We start from the raw sequence: 14,442 nt of genomic DNA, 5'->3' as shown, positions 1-14,442 counted from the left end.
GAAAAGAGAAAAGAAAAAAGAAAAGAGAAGAGAAGGAAAGAGAAAAGAAAAGAAAAGAAAAGAAAAGAAAAGAAAAAAGAAGAAAAGAAAAGAAAAGAAAAAGAAAAGCAGGGGCGTCTGGGTGGCTCAGTCAGTTGTGCATCTGACTTCAGCTCAGGTCATGATTTCACTGCTCATGTGTTCAAGCCCCACGTCGGGCTCTATGCTGACAGCTCAGAACCTGGAGCCTGCTTCCAATTCTGTGTTTCCCTGTCTCTCTGCCCCTCTCCCACTCACACTTTCTTTCTCTCAAAAAAAAAAAAAAAAGTTAAAAAATTTTTTAAAAAGCAAATATATATATATATAGATAGATAGATAGATAGATTTTTAATTTTTATTTTTTACTTAGGGGAGCCTGGGTGGCTCAGTCAGTTAAGTGTCTGACTTCCACTCAGGTCATGCTCTCATGGTTTGGTTTGTAGGTTCGAGCCCTGTATCAGGCTCTGTGCTGACAGCTCAGAGCCGGGAACCCTGCTTCCCATTCTGTGTCTCCCTCTCTCTCTGCCCCTCCGCCACTTGCTCTCTGTATCTCTCTCAAAAAAATAAATAAACATAAAATTTTTTTTAATTTATTTATTTAGAGAGAAAGAGTGCATGCACATGAATAGGGGAGAGGCAGAAAGAGAGGGAGAGAGAGAATCCCAAGCAGGCTCTAAGATGTCAGCATGGAGCCCCATGAGGGGCTCAATCCTATGAACTGTGAGATCATGACCTGAGCAGAGATTAAGAGTTGGATGCTTAACTGAATGTACCACCCAGGCACCCCAAGAAAAGGATGCTTAGTTATACATCATGTTGGAACAACTGTGTATTTTTAAAAAATGTTTTATTTATTTTTGAGAGAGTATGAGAGTGGGAAGGGCTGAGGTAGGGGGACAGAAGATCTGAGGCAGGCTCTTTGCTGACAGCAGCGAACCCAATATGAGGCTTGAACTCATGAACCGTGAGATCATGACCTAAGCCAAAGTCAGACACTTGACCAACTGAGCTACCCAGGCTCCCTGGAACAACTGGGTATTGATCTGGAAGGAAATAAAGTTAGATACATTATCTCCTATCATATACAAAACAAAAATCCAGAGAATAAAGATCCAAATGTTAGAAAGTGAAACAAATAAGCAAAATAAAGTATAAAGACTATGTGGAAGTAATTCATAGAAGAAGAGAATTGAGTATAACACTCCTCATCAGCATAATGGAAATTATTTTTCACTATCAGATGGGCAAAAATTTAAAGACTGATACTATCTAATGGTTTTGAGAGTGTGGGGAAATGTGGCACATTCTGATTACATAGTCATACACTACTCATGAGAGTAAAAGTTTGATATGATCTGTATTGGTTGGTTTGGGCTGCCATAACAAAATACAGGTATCACAGCCTGGGTATCTTAAACAATAGAAATTAATTTTCTCACAGTTCTGCAGGCTGGAAGATTAAAGTCAAGGTGCCACCAACAAGGTTGGTTTCTGGCAACACTTCTATTCCTGGCTTAGAGATGACTGTCTTCTTGCTATGTTCTTGGATGGCCTTTCTTCCATGCCTATGGAGGCAGAGAGTGCACAGAGATTTTTTTTTTTTTAATTAGAGAGAGAGAGAGAGAGAGCAAGCATGTGCTGGGGAGAAGGGAAGATGGAGAGAGAGAGAGAGAGAGAGAGAGAGAGAGAGAGAGAGAGAAAGAGAGAGAGAATCCCAAGCAGGCTCCATGCTCAGTGCAGAGCCTGATGCAGGGGTCTATCCCATGACCCTGGGATTAGGACCTGAGCTGAAATCAAGAGTCAGACATTCAACTGACAGAGCCATCCAGGTGCCCCTCTTCCTCTTCTGATAAAAAGAAACACCAGTCCTATAGGATTAGGGCCCCCGCTCATACCACCACATTTAACCTTAATTACTTCCTTAAAGGCCCTATCTCTAAGTACTGTCACATTGGGGATTAGAGCTTTAACATGTGAATTTTGGTAGAGGGGTAATCACAGTTCAGTCCAAAACACAATCTTTCTGAAAATAAGTTGCTAGCATCTATTAAAACAAAACAAAATGTGCTTATTCACAATAGGCAACAGGTGGAAACAACCCAGATACCAATGAATAGATGAATTAGTAAACAAAATGTGGTATATACATACCATGGACTATTATTCAGCTTTAAAAAATAATGAATTTTTTACATATGCTACAACATGGATGAACCTTGAAAACATTATGCTAAGTAAAATAAGCCAGACACAAAAAGACAAATATTATATGATGCCACTCACTATGATGTATACAGAACAGGTAAATTCATAAAGACAGAAAGTAGTATAGAGGTTACCAGGGCCTGTGGGGAAGGGTGGTTATTTGTTGATGGATACAAGGTTTCTATTTGGGGTGATGAAAAGGTTCTGGAAATGGATAATGGTGATGGTTGCACAGCATTGTGAATACACTTAATGTCACTGAATTGTACACTTAAAATGGTTAATATGGTAAATTATGTTATGTATATTTTACTACAATAAAAGATACAAAAAATTTAAATATGCACTCCAATTTATACAATGAATACCACACAGAAAAAAAAAAAACACCCTACTCTTACACACAGTAACATAGATGAATCTCAAATACATATGGTTGAGCAAAAGCCAAGCACAAAAGAGTACCGCGTCATTTGTTTATTTGAAGTTCAAGAACAGACAGACAAATCTAAATTAACGGATATCAGGAGGGTGGTTTCCTCCCGGCGGAGGATTATTGACTTGAAAGGGTATAAGGAAGGTTTCTGCAGAAAGATTTATACCTTGATCTAAATAGTGGTTACATGGACATATACATATATAAATTTTAATTGAGGACTGCCTGGGTAGCTCAGTCGGTTAATCTCGGCTCTGGTCATGATCTCAAAGTTTGTGAGTTCAAGACCCAAGTCGGGCTCTGCAGCACTGGCAGCTAGAGACCTGTTTGGGATTCTGTGTCTCCTTCTCTCTGCCCCTCCCCCTCTCTTTTGTGCTCTCTCTCTCAAAATAAATAAACATAAAACAATTTTTAATGGAATTATGCATCGGATTTGTGTACTATATGTATGCTCCATCCATAGAGAGTAAAGGTATGTATCTTTTGACTCAGTCTACAGAAACAAAAGCAATACTAGGTAACAATAAAAGTTTAAGAATTAAAAAAAATTTTTTAATGTTTATTTCAGAGAGAGAGAGAGAAAGAGAGACAGGGGGAGGGGTAGAGAGAGAGGGAGACACAGAGTCTAAAGCAGACTTCAGGATCTGAGCTGTCAGCACAGAGACTTATGTGGGGCTTGAACCCACAAATCATGAGATCATGACTTGAGCCAAAGTCAGACACTTAACCACCAAGACACCCAGGCGCCCGGGAGATTACCAACTTTTGAAAGATATATTTGTATTGTTTGACTTGTATTTTGTCTTTGAAGTAAAAATGCTTCTCTAAAATAAATAAGTAAACAGTATTAGTAAGGAAAAAAATACATGATCATTATTGATATCTTGGAAGGAACTATGTCAAAATGTTAAGAATGATTATCTCTAGATGGTAAGAGTAAAGATTAACTTCTGTTTTAAATATTTAAAATCAACTTTGTCAAGGCATGATTTATGTACAGGAAAACTCACTATTGAGTGTTTTCTACTGTAAACTTTTCTGTATTTGTACACTGTAAAAATGAATGACAGCATTCTCAGACAATGGTAGTGGCATGATTTTTTAATCTCACCAAATTCTCTCTTAAGAAAACGAGGGTTGTCTGGGTGGCTCAGTCAGTTAAGTGTCCGGCTCTTGATTTCAGCTCAGAGCATGATCTCGAGGTTTGTGAGTTCAAGCCCCACGTCAGGCTCCATGCTGACAGCACAGAGCTTGCTTGGGATTTTCTCTCTCTCCCTCTCCCCCTCCCTCCCTCTCTGTCTCTGTCTCTCTCTCTCTCTCTCAAAATAAATAAATAAACTGTAAAAAAAAAAAAAAAAAAGGAGAGAACTAGACAGCAAACCAAAATCCTATCAACTTTGTTTCCAATGATTACAAAATTAGGTGACAAGTTGTCTCCGAGACACCCAAACATTAGTGGGTAAGGACGAACTGATGCAGGAGGGCCGGGTTTAAGTGATGAGGGAGTCTCAGGCAGGCTGAGGGCAAAATACACGCTAGCACACCCCTCCCGCAGGTGGGATGTGTGTGACATTCCTCAGGCACTCCTGGCTACCCAAGGACAAAAAAAAAGGAAAGAAAACAAATGGCCAACTGATAGAGATTACAGTCATACAGGACTTGGGTCTCCATCCTTGTCTCCACCCAAGGACAAAAAAAGGAAAGAAAACAAACGGCCAAGTGATAGAGATCACAGTCATACAGGACTTTGGGTCTCCATGGAGACTTAGGTCTCCATCTAGTAAATTACAAGAAAAAGGCAATCTTATCAATAGCCTAAACTCTAGAATCCTAGAGAGTCAGTTTCCTGGAGCCCCAACATCGCCTCTCCACAGTGATACGGGGAACAAAGGCAGAAGGAAACGACAGGTAAAATTAAGTCTCCTTATAACCTGCAGCCCATTGACTAATACCTGAGGCTGGCAGAGTAAAACGTTTTCCCAGGAACTCCCTACTGTCTTAACGCTAATGCTTTGCTAAAGGGAAAAACCACCTTAGCTGGACAATAGCAAGGCCTCAGGTATCTCCGGAGTCCTCTTTAGCACATCAAAGTCCTTCTGGAGGCCTCCCTTTTGTCTATACCTCCCCAACTCCATAGTATGTAACCAGCCATTCTTCACAACCCAGTGCAGCTCTTTCTGCCCACGGGTCCTGTCCCTATGCTTTAATAGAATCACCTTTTTCACCCATGCCTTAATAAAATCACCTTTTTGCACCAAAGACGTCTTCAAGAATTCTTTCTTGGGCGTGGGCTCTGGACCACCCCACCATCACCCCAAAACCTCATCACAAGGACCCAGAGCAGATCCCACCACCCACCACCACCCCAAAACTTCATCGTGAGGACCCAGAGCAGGTCCCACAGGACCAGCCCAGAGGGTCTTGGCTTCGTACAGGATGGAAATCAAATGCAACACCAGAGAAAGGAAGAGCAGCATTCACTGAGAGGTTTTTTTTTCATGAGGTCCCTTCAGTTTCACTGTCTCAAAGGGACCCCATGAAAAAAGCCATTTTTTCCCTTTGCTCCTTGCCCAGCTTCAATTCTTGCTCAGACCTGCACCCCTCCCCACCCCACACACTCAACACCTGTCTTGTAATGCAGATAAAATATGTCCTCCTTGTAAGGGACAAAGAGCTAATGTTATCTTTGGAGTCTTCCAAAGATAACATCTATGGAGTTTACCAGGAGGAGCGTACATCCTCCAAGACCCCTGGCTTCAGGAAATGAGTGACTTATGATGGACACCTGGACCCCATCCTTGTTCTGACCAGCTCCCAGATGCCTAAGAGGACATGTGAATAAGCCCACAATCACCAATAAAAACCCCAGGCCCCAAGCAAAGATGATATTTCATGCTCTTTTCCTTTCCGAGTCTCCTGGATGCTCTGTCTGTATCTCTCTCTATTTTTTTTTCAGTCAACTCTGCCTTCACTTCCTGCTGGCTCACGGTTGACTTCCATCCTGTGTGAAGCCAAGGGTCCTCCTGGCTAGTCCTGGGGTTCCCCTTCTTTGGGTCCTCGGACCGGCCTGTCTGCATCACCTTCAGTTTCCCTGTCTCAAAATCGCCACTACCTAAAAGACCTGTGAGTTGTTGGAATTTGTGTGGGAGAAGAAACACCTGAAAACAGGAGATCCCAAAACAGCTAAGAGGCATTCATTGGAAAACACAGCAGGCTAATTCGAAACAGCAGTTGAAACAGAAAAGGGCTATGCCCAATCCAATGGCTGAGAAGGCAAGGGGATCCAGGTCTGAAGTGGCTGGAGTAGTCTGGGTCCCAGGAACTCCCAAACTGACCAGCAAGGTTCCCTTCTAGGATAGTGCTACACACTGAGAAGAAACTGCTGGAAATAGAGAAAAAAATTAATCAGAACAGGGATAACAGAGCCAAAGGAAGAGACGGTGTAGATAAAGGGGAGGAGGGAGGGTGCACCTGGGTGGCCAGTCAGTTGAACATCTGACTCTGGATTTGGGCTCAGGTCATGGTCCCAGGGTTGTGAGTTTGAGCCTCGTGTTGGGCTCCGCACTGAGCATGGAGCCTGCTTAAGATTCTCTTTCCCTCTGCCTCTCTCCCCACAAAAGGGGAGAAGGAGAACCAAGCTAGGAAACCGTACAGAGCACACTAGGTTTTTTGAAGCATTACACAAAACACGACAGCAGAGGGGGCTCTGTGAAGTTAGAAAAGCTATCCTGAACCACGACTCCTACAAGTTCAGGAAAACAATTGTTTCCAAAAATATGAGAGAAAAGACTCATGGGCAAATCCCACACAAAGTTATTCTAACAAGAACGAGAATAGGGAGAATAACATCCCTACAGGCAATGGAAGCATGCCAGACAGATGTTCCCACAAGCAGAATAATCTAATTCACTATTTCCAAACGAGCCTGAAAGATTTCCTCAGTAGGAAATGATACAAGAAATAAAAGAACAACATAAGTCAGAATTTGAAAAAAATGCAAGTGTGGGTGACTCACCTCAGGAAATCATTGGAAACAAAAAAAAGTATTTTCAGAAATGAAGACTATAGGGGCGCCTGGGTGGCGCAGTCGGTTAAGCGTCCGACTTCAGCCAGGTCACGATCTCGCGGTCCGGGAGTTCGAGCCCCGCGTCAGGCTCTGGGCTGATGGCTCAGAGCCTGGAGCCTGTTTCCGATTCTGTGTCTCCCTCTCTCTCTGCCCCTCCCCCGTTCATGCTCTGTCTCTCTCTGTCCCAAAAATAAATAAACGTTGAAAAAAAAAAAAAGAAATGAAGACTATAAACTAAAGGGAATATAAGACTGAATAAATACAACAGATAAAGCCCCAAGAGAAGCAGAATGTAAAAAAAAATTTAGGTTGAAAATAAATGAAAAGATATTAAGGATTCAAGAGCCAGTGACAAATACTAAAGACAGGTAAAGATCAGGAGCAAATAATAGTAGACCTAAAGAAGAAAATCAAAGCAGGGGAAGAAGATAAATACAAAAATATCAGGGCCCCTGGGTGGCTTGGTTAAGTGTCCGACTTCAGCTCAGGTCACCATCTCGTGGTTCATGAGTTTGAGCCCTGTGTTGGGCTCTGTGCTGACAGCTCAGAGCCTGGAGCCTGCTTCACATTCTGTGTCTCCCTCTCTCTCTCTGCCCTTTCGCCCACTCACTCTTGCTCGCTCTCTCTTGTGCTCAAAAATAAACATTAAAAAAAAAAAGCTGTAAATCAAGGGAAGAAATATTTTAAAGAACAAATACAAAAAAATGTTTTAACTTTTTAGAAATAATGTTGTAGAAACGATATTAATATATTGGTGGTACTATTAGTACTGTTAATCCTGAGACTGTTGTAAACTGTGGGATAAAATAAATGAGTAATCCTGGGATATGCTAATTCTATAACCCCCTATGTCCTCGAGAAAACAGAGTCTCTTCTCATTGCGGAAGAAAAGAAATACAGATGTAATACAGACTAGGTTAAGTAAAAGGCTTGTGGTTATTTTATTTGAAGTGGAAGTATCAGTGTAAAATCTTGAGACACTTTGTTTTATATATATATATATATATATATATATATATATATATATATATTTCCCCCCTTCCTCTTCCCCTACCCCTTCCTTTTGTAAACAATCTGGCCCAAAAGCCATGAGGTGGGCCCAAGCAAGACAGGCCTCTTTTGTGAGGCAGAGATGGATGCACTGTGGCCCAGCAGGAGATGTGAAGGAGACATCTAGGCAGGGAGGTAGCAGTGACAGTGACCTGAGATGGACCGCTGGAGCCACAGGAGGCTAAAGGGAACATCTTCGTGAAGGGTGGGCCAGGTAGGCTGCTGGCATCAGAGCAGGCTGAGGAGCTCACTGGCACAGGGCTGGGATAGCAAAGCAAGAGCACAGCAAGGAGAATTGAAGTCTGGACGCCAGGAGGAGGATGTTCGTGCAGGGATAGAGATGGTGGCAGTGACACGAGATGGGTCACACATAAGAGAGCTGATTAAAAAAATCATATAGTGGGGCGCCTGGGTGGCTCAGTCGGCTGAGTGTCCGAATTCAGCTCAGGTCATGATCTCATGGTTCGTGGGTTCAAGCCCTATGTTGGGCTGTGTGCTGACAGCTCAGAGCCTGCAGCCTGCTCCAGATTGTGTCTCCAGTTCTCTCTGCTCCTCCCCCACTTGTGCTCTCTCTGTCTCTAAAATAAATAAACATTAAAAAAAAAAAAATCATAAAGTGAGGGGCTCCAGGGTGGCTCAGTTGGTTGAGCATCTCTTGATTTCAGCTCAGGTCATGACCCCAGGGTCAGGGGGTTGAGCCCTACATTGGGCTACCATTCTCTCTCTGTGTCTCTCTGCACCTCTCCTCCACTTGTGCTCTCGCTCTTTCTCCCTAAAATTAAAAAAAAAAAAATCATACAGTGAAGCTAATGGTAGCCATGTTTCTCACTTTCAGAAAAAGGGAATTATAGAAATGAAAAGAGAGAAAATTAGAATATTCCCAGTGGTGTTGGATTGGAATTGGAGATATTGGTGTAAACTTAATAGTTTTTAATACCTATAGATAAGTATAGAAATAAATATTGATGTAAACGTACATGTGTAGCTCACTCCACTGAGAAGTCTTGTGAACATCAACATCTCCATAGTAAAAAGCTCACCTAAGGACCCAATCTTGGTTCCTAAATACTAGTCTTCACTAAAAGAAATCAAGGCTCCTCGGAAAAATGGCTGACTCCAGGGCTTGTGCGGAGAGGAATTATGAGATGAGCCTAGAATACCCTGTTGTGCCAGAAAGGATGGGCTCAGAAATGATGGGGAAATGTTAAAAGGCTTGAAAACACTCTTACTGGCCAAATCTGGAATAATTTGAGCACTAAAATGAATAATGTTTAAATCCATGAGTTTCTAAAAATACAAAAAATGTCGGGGCGCCTGGGTGGCTCAGTTGGTTGAGTGTCCGGCTCTTGATTTTGGCTCAGGTCATGATCTCACAGTTTGTGGGTTTGAGCCCTGTTTGAGCCCCACTTTGGGCTCAGTGCTGACAGCACAGAGCCTGCTTGGGATTCTTTCTCTCTCTCAAAAATAAATAAACTTAAAACAATACAAAAATCGTCGCATTTAAATAATGATGGGGCAAAATCATCTTAAAAAGTCATTAAAGAGAAAGAATCAAGTTATCTTGCTTTTCTTTTTTTTCAACTTTTTTTTTTTTAAGGTAGGCTCCACAGCCAATGTGGGGCTTGAACTCACCACCCTGAGATTGAGAGTCACATGTTCTACCAAATGAGCCAGGTGCCTCTTATCCCGCCTTCCTTACATGTGTTTAGCGCTGAGTAACCAAAAAGTAGCTGAGGGTAAGTGTCTCTCTACGGAAATAATCAAGCTAAGGAACGAAAATGAAATAGCAGATTCAAAATATCATTATTTTGCAACACCAGTGAATTTACTGAACAGAAGCAATTGTTAACATCACAAAAAAGAGAGACAATCAGACACAATGGGCCTCCAATGAAAGCATACACCACCACCTACAGTCTCGCCAAAGGCATCCAACCTGGGTCTGATCAGACCTCTGGGTTGAGCTGCCCACATGCAGAAAAGCAGAGGAGAGAGGAACACAGTGAGTTGCACTATTGGTATACAATCAGCAAAACCCAGGCTGTAGGCAGAAGGAAGGGTACTCGGGTCAGACATCTGGAGTCTTCAATGGATAAACGGTTAGGAAAAGAAAGGGATGGAAGAGGAACATCCATCCCTTCTGTACATTCAGTAATCTTCAAAATAGAAGATTGTTTCATGACCTCCACAAGAGGTGGAATGAAAGCAGTTCCAATGAGCTCAAGGTGAGATAGATTAAGGGAAAGGTTAGACTGCAATTTTTTTTTTTTATGACATGACCTGAGTTTTATTTTTATTTCTTTTTAAAGTAGGCTCTACACCGAACGTGGGGCTTGAACTCCTGACACCAGGATCAAGGGTTGCATGCTTCACTGAGCCAGCCAGGCATCCTAAAGGACAATCTGAGATGAGATGGGAGGGGCAGGGTGTTGGGAGTGCCAGGAGGCCTGAGCTGCGCCCTCAGGGAAAATCAGCCACCTGTAATTAACAAAACTTTCCGCAACCTAATTCTAATCAGCAACCTAATTCTAATCATCGTGTGAAGTGTGAACAGTTCCTCTAACAACCAAAGTTTTCTGCTTGAAGAGCTTTATTTTCTATTGTCAGTGTAAGGAATTATCTTTAAGCCATTTTAATTGTTTGGAATTCCATAGCTTTTAAGTTTGACATTTACCAACTTCTCATTTTAAATTCATTTTTTCATTTGAAAAGATGACATAATTTAAAACTTAAAAAAATTTTTTTAATGTCTACTTATTTTTGAGAGAGACAGAGCGAAAAAATTATGACATAATTTAAAACTTAAAAATTTTTTTTTAACGTTTATTTTTGAAAGAAAGAGAGAAGTAGGAGAGCGGCAGAGAGAGGGAGACACAGAATCAGAAGTAGGCTCCAGGTTCCGAGCTGTCAGCACAGGGCCTGATACGGAGCTAGAACCCACGAACCGTGAGATCATGACCTGAGCCAAAGTCGGACACTCAACCCACTGAGCCACCCAGGTGCCCCAACATATTTAAAATTTTAAGTAGTTATAACTGGAGCACTTTTAGCATATCTTCACTATTTTACCCAACTGGACACATTCCAACCAAGAATCAAAGGGTAATAAAAAAATAATAATTCTACAGATTTTAGAATGGAAATAATAAAAATAAGTGGTTTTTCTTAGTCCTAACTATCCCTAAAAGGCAAGAGGAAATGAAAAGACTCTATATTGATTTGTATATAATGATACTGAGAAGAATAACATGTCATTAAAAAGGGCTAAAGATTGGAAAACAAAACAAAACCAAACTTAGAATACATGCCAAATCAAAGAAGTGGGAAAGACTGGAGGATAGTGTCCAGGGAAGCATGCCTCCTTGATAAAACTATAAAGAAATACAAGGGAGGGTGCACTGATTTCCTGTCAGGTTATGATCTCATGAGACTGAGCCCCAGGTCAGCATAGAGTCTACTTGGGATTCTCTCTCTCTCTCCTTCTCTCTCTTCCCCTCCCCTGCACTCTCTCTCTCTTTCACAAAATAAACTTAGAAAAAAAAAAACTTATTACAAAAAAGAAATACAAGGGAGTGATGATTACAAAAGTCAGGAATAGTGGCTACTTTTTAGGGGCAAAGTGAGAATTGTGATTAGGACTGGGTGGGATAGTTGGAGTGGTTCCATTTCTTGATCTAGATGGTAGTTTCAAGGGTAGTTGCCTTATAATAATTCATCAAGTCATATATTTGTTTTGCGTGATCTTCTGTGTTTTATTTTTCAACTATAAAGGTAAAAAAACAGATGCATTTCTGTATCCAGATGCAGTTGGTTGATAATGCCTCCTCCTTCTCTTTCTCCTCCTCCTCCTCATTTATTTATTTATTTATTTACTTATTTACTTATTTATTTATGGGGAAAAAAAAGATAGATCTACTTCCCTAACCCTGCAACCTATAAATGTTACCTTATTTAGGGGCGCCTGGGTGGTGCAGTCAGTTAAGCGTCCAACTTCAGCCAGGTCACGATCTCGTGGTCCGTGAGTTCGAGTCCCACGTCAGGCTCTGTGCTGATGGCTAGGAGCCTGGAGCCTGTTTCCGATTCTGTGTCTCCCTCTCTCTCTGCCCCTCCCCCATTCATGCTCTGTCTCTCTCTGTCCCAAAAATTAAAAAACAAAAACAAACAAACAAAAAAAAACGTTGAAAAAAATAAATGTTACCTTATTTAGAAAAAGGGTGTTTGCAGTTGTCATTTAAGGAAGGATCTTTACTTTTCTTTTTTCTTTTCTTTATAATTTTTTTAAGTAGGCTCCATGCCCAGTGTGGGGCTTGAACTCACGACCCAGAGATCACGAGTTGGATGCTCTACCAATTGAGCCACCCAGGTGTCCCTAAAGGAAGGATCTTTAATTTTTTTTTAATGTTTATTTTTTGGAGAGAGAGACAGAGTGTGAGCAGGGGAGGGGCAGAGAGAGAGGGAGACACAGAATCCGAAGCAGGCTCTAGGCTCTGAGCTGTCAGCACAGAGCCTGACATAGGGCTGGAACTCACAAGCCATGAGATCCTAACCTGAGCCAAAGTCGGATACTTAAACAACCAAGCCACCCAGGGGCCCCAGGAAGGGTCCTTAAATGAAGAGAATACAATGAATTATCTGGGCAGGCCCTAAATGTAATCATAAGTGTCCTTAGAAGAGAAAGGCAGAGGGGGATTTGACCCAGAGGAGAAGGTGACATGAGGACAAAGAGTGATGTACCCCCAGGCCAAAGAACCCTCCAGAGAGGGTGTGGCCCTGCTGACGCCTTGACTTCAGACTTCTGGCTTCTAGAACTGTGTGAGGATACATTTCTGTTGTTTTAAACCACTGTGGTTTGTTATTTGTTACAGCAAATGAATGCACCAGATAAGTCATGGCAGGTCAGTCATCCTACTGCAGCAAGAATCTAGATAGATTACAAAAACCACATTATTTATTTGTTTGTTTATTTATTCATTTATTTATTAAAGTTTTTGTTTCTTTGAGAGAGAGAGAGAGAGCACGTGCACACAAACAGGGGAGGGGCAGAGAAAGAGGGAGAGAGAGAATCCCAAGCAGGCTCTGTGCTGTCACCACAGAGCCTGGCATGGGGCTTGATCTCACGAATCATGAGATCATGACCTGAGCCAAAACCAAGAGTTGGACACTTAGCCAACTGAGCCAGCCAGGCACCCCCCACAAGTATATTTTTTAAAAAAGCACCAAAAGGCTGTAGAAGGAATGAGGACTAGGTGACATAAAATCCAGAGATGGAAAAACCTTTCTGAGTTAAGTTGAGCACAGGCTGAGGTTAAAGCATAATCTAGGCAGAATGCCTCTATTTGGGAAAGAGAAATCACACTTTTGGTGGTCATTCAAAACTGGAAAATTGGAGTGACAAGTTGAAAACTGAGGGGGCCTCTAACGGTGGCTAGTTTATCCATGGAACATTTGCTGAACTCTTGGAATGTGCAGGAGGCTGGAGAGGCTGACTAGAAGCTTCTAAAAGGCAGACTAAATCTCCCAGTCTGGAATTATTGGTTAGGAAATAAAGACCTGTTGAGTCAGAGGAAGAACCTCAACTTTCAACTGGTCTCCTCTTCAAGATATCTGCCCGATTCGGGGCGCCTGGGTGGCTCACTGTGTTGAGTGTTCAACTTCGGCTCAGGTCATGATCTTACGGTTTATGAGTTCAAGCCTTGTGTTGAGCTCTGTGCTGACAGCTCAGAGCCTAGAGCTTGCTTCAGATTCTGTGTCTCCCTCTCTCTCTCTGCCCCTCCCCTGCTTGTGCTCTCTCTCTCTCTCTCTCTCAAATAAAGATATTAAAAAAAAAAAAAAGACATCTGCCAGATTCTGAGCTGCATGGAGCAGGAACCTGGAGAGTCAGCTCAATCTTCTTTAGTATTTTGGGGCTAAGGAGATGAAGACCTGCCCAGTTTTCAATCAGAAGGTTGTGAGGAACATGTGAGGAACATGTCTGAAGAATATGAGCAAATCAGACTGAAACAGCAACCTGACCCTGACACTGCTTAATTCCTGACTAGATTGAGTTGATCAGCCCCTCACCCTATCTGCCTGAAAGAAAAAAGGGAGAATGTTCTCTGTTGGAAAAGAACATGATATAGAGCCTCTAGAATTATTAATCATTTCTGGAAAAAAGAAAAAAATATTCTATTTGCATAGAGTAAAAGAAACATGACCAAAATGAAAAGAAAAAAAAAGAAGAAAATGCACAGATGATCCAGATACTAGAGTCAGCATACAAGAATGTAAAAATAACCTAGATTAACATGTTAATGAAGAGTGAAAACAATGAACATAATAGATGAAAATATGGGAAATTTAAATAGAATTGGAATCCATAAAAAAGTCAAATGGACATTTTAGAACTGAAAAAAAAATCTGAAGAATTCAATGTAAGAATTTAACAGCAGATTGGACAAAGTAGAACATAGGATTAGTGAATTGGAAGACAGGTCAATAGAAAATACTCAAGTTGGAGGCACCTGGGTGGGTCAGTGGGTTAAGAGTCTGACTCTTGATTTCAGCTCAGGTCACAATCCCAGAATTGTGGGACTGAGCCCCACATTGAGCTCTGTGCTGACAGTGCAGAGGCTGCTTGGGATTTTCTCTCTCTCTCTCTCTCTCTCTCTCTCTCTCTCTCTCTCTCTCT

At 41.7% G+C, this 14,442-nt stretch overlaps 1 long non-coding RNA gene across 1 annotated transcript in view; it reads right to left on the bottom strand.

Annotated features, from left to right (window-relative positions):
- Positions 1-1,029: 1,029 nt before the first annotated feature.
- The window catches only part of LOC121021095 (uncharacterized), an 18,354-nt gene continuing 4,941 nt past the window's right edge, over positions 1,030-14,442 (bottom strand). The window contains exons 2-3 of the long non-coding RNA XR_005786424.1: positions 1,458-1,583; positions 1,030-1,061 (exon numbers count right to left, since the gene is read on the bottom strand). This is a non-coding gene — a long non-coding RNA (uncharacterized LOC121021095). The remainder of the gene's footprint in view (positions 1,062-1,457; positions 1,584-14,442) is intronic.

The sequence above is a fragment of the Herpailurus yagouaroundi genome, unplaced genomic scaffold, assembly GCF_014898765.1.
Source record: "Herpailurus yagouaroundi ecotype Mexico unplaced genomic scaffold, PumYag 254, whole genome shotgun sequence".
Classification (NCBI taxonomy): domain Eukaryota; kingdom Metazoa; phylum Chordata; class Mammalia; order Carnivora; family Felidae; genus Herpailurus; species Herpailurus yagouaroundi.
The sequence above is the reverse complement of the archived record's forward strand: the minus strand, read 5'-3'. Positions and strand labels throughout refer to the sequence as shown.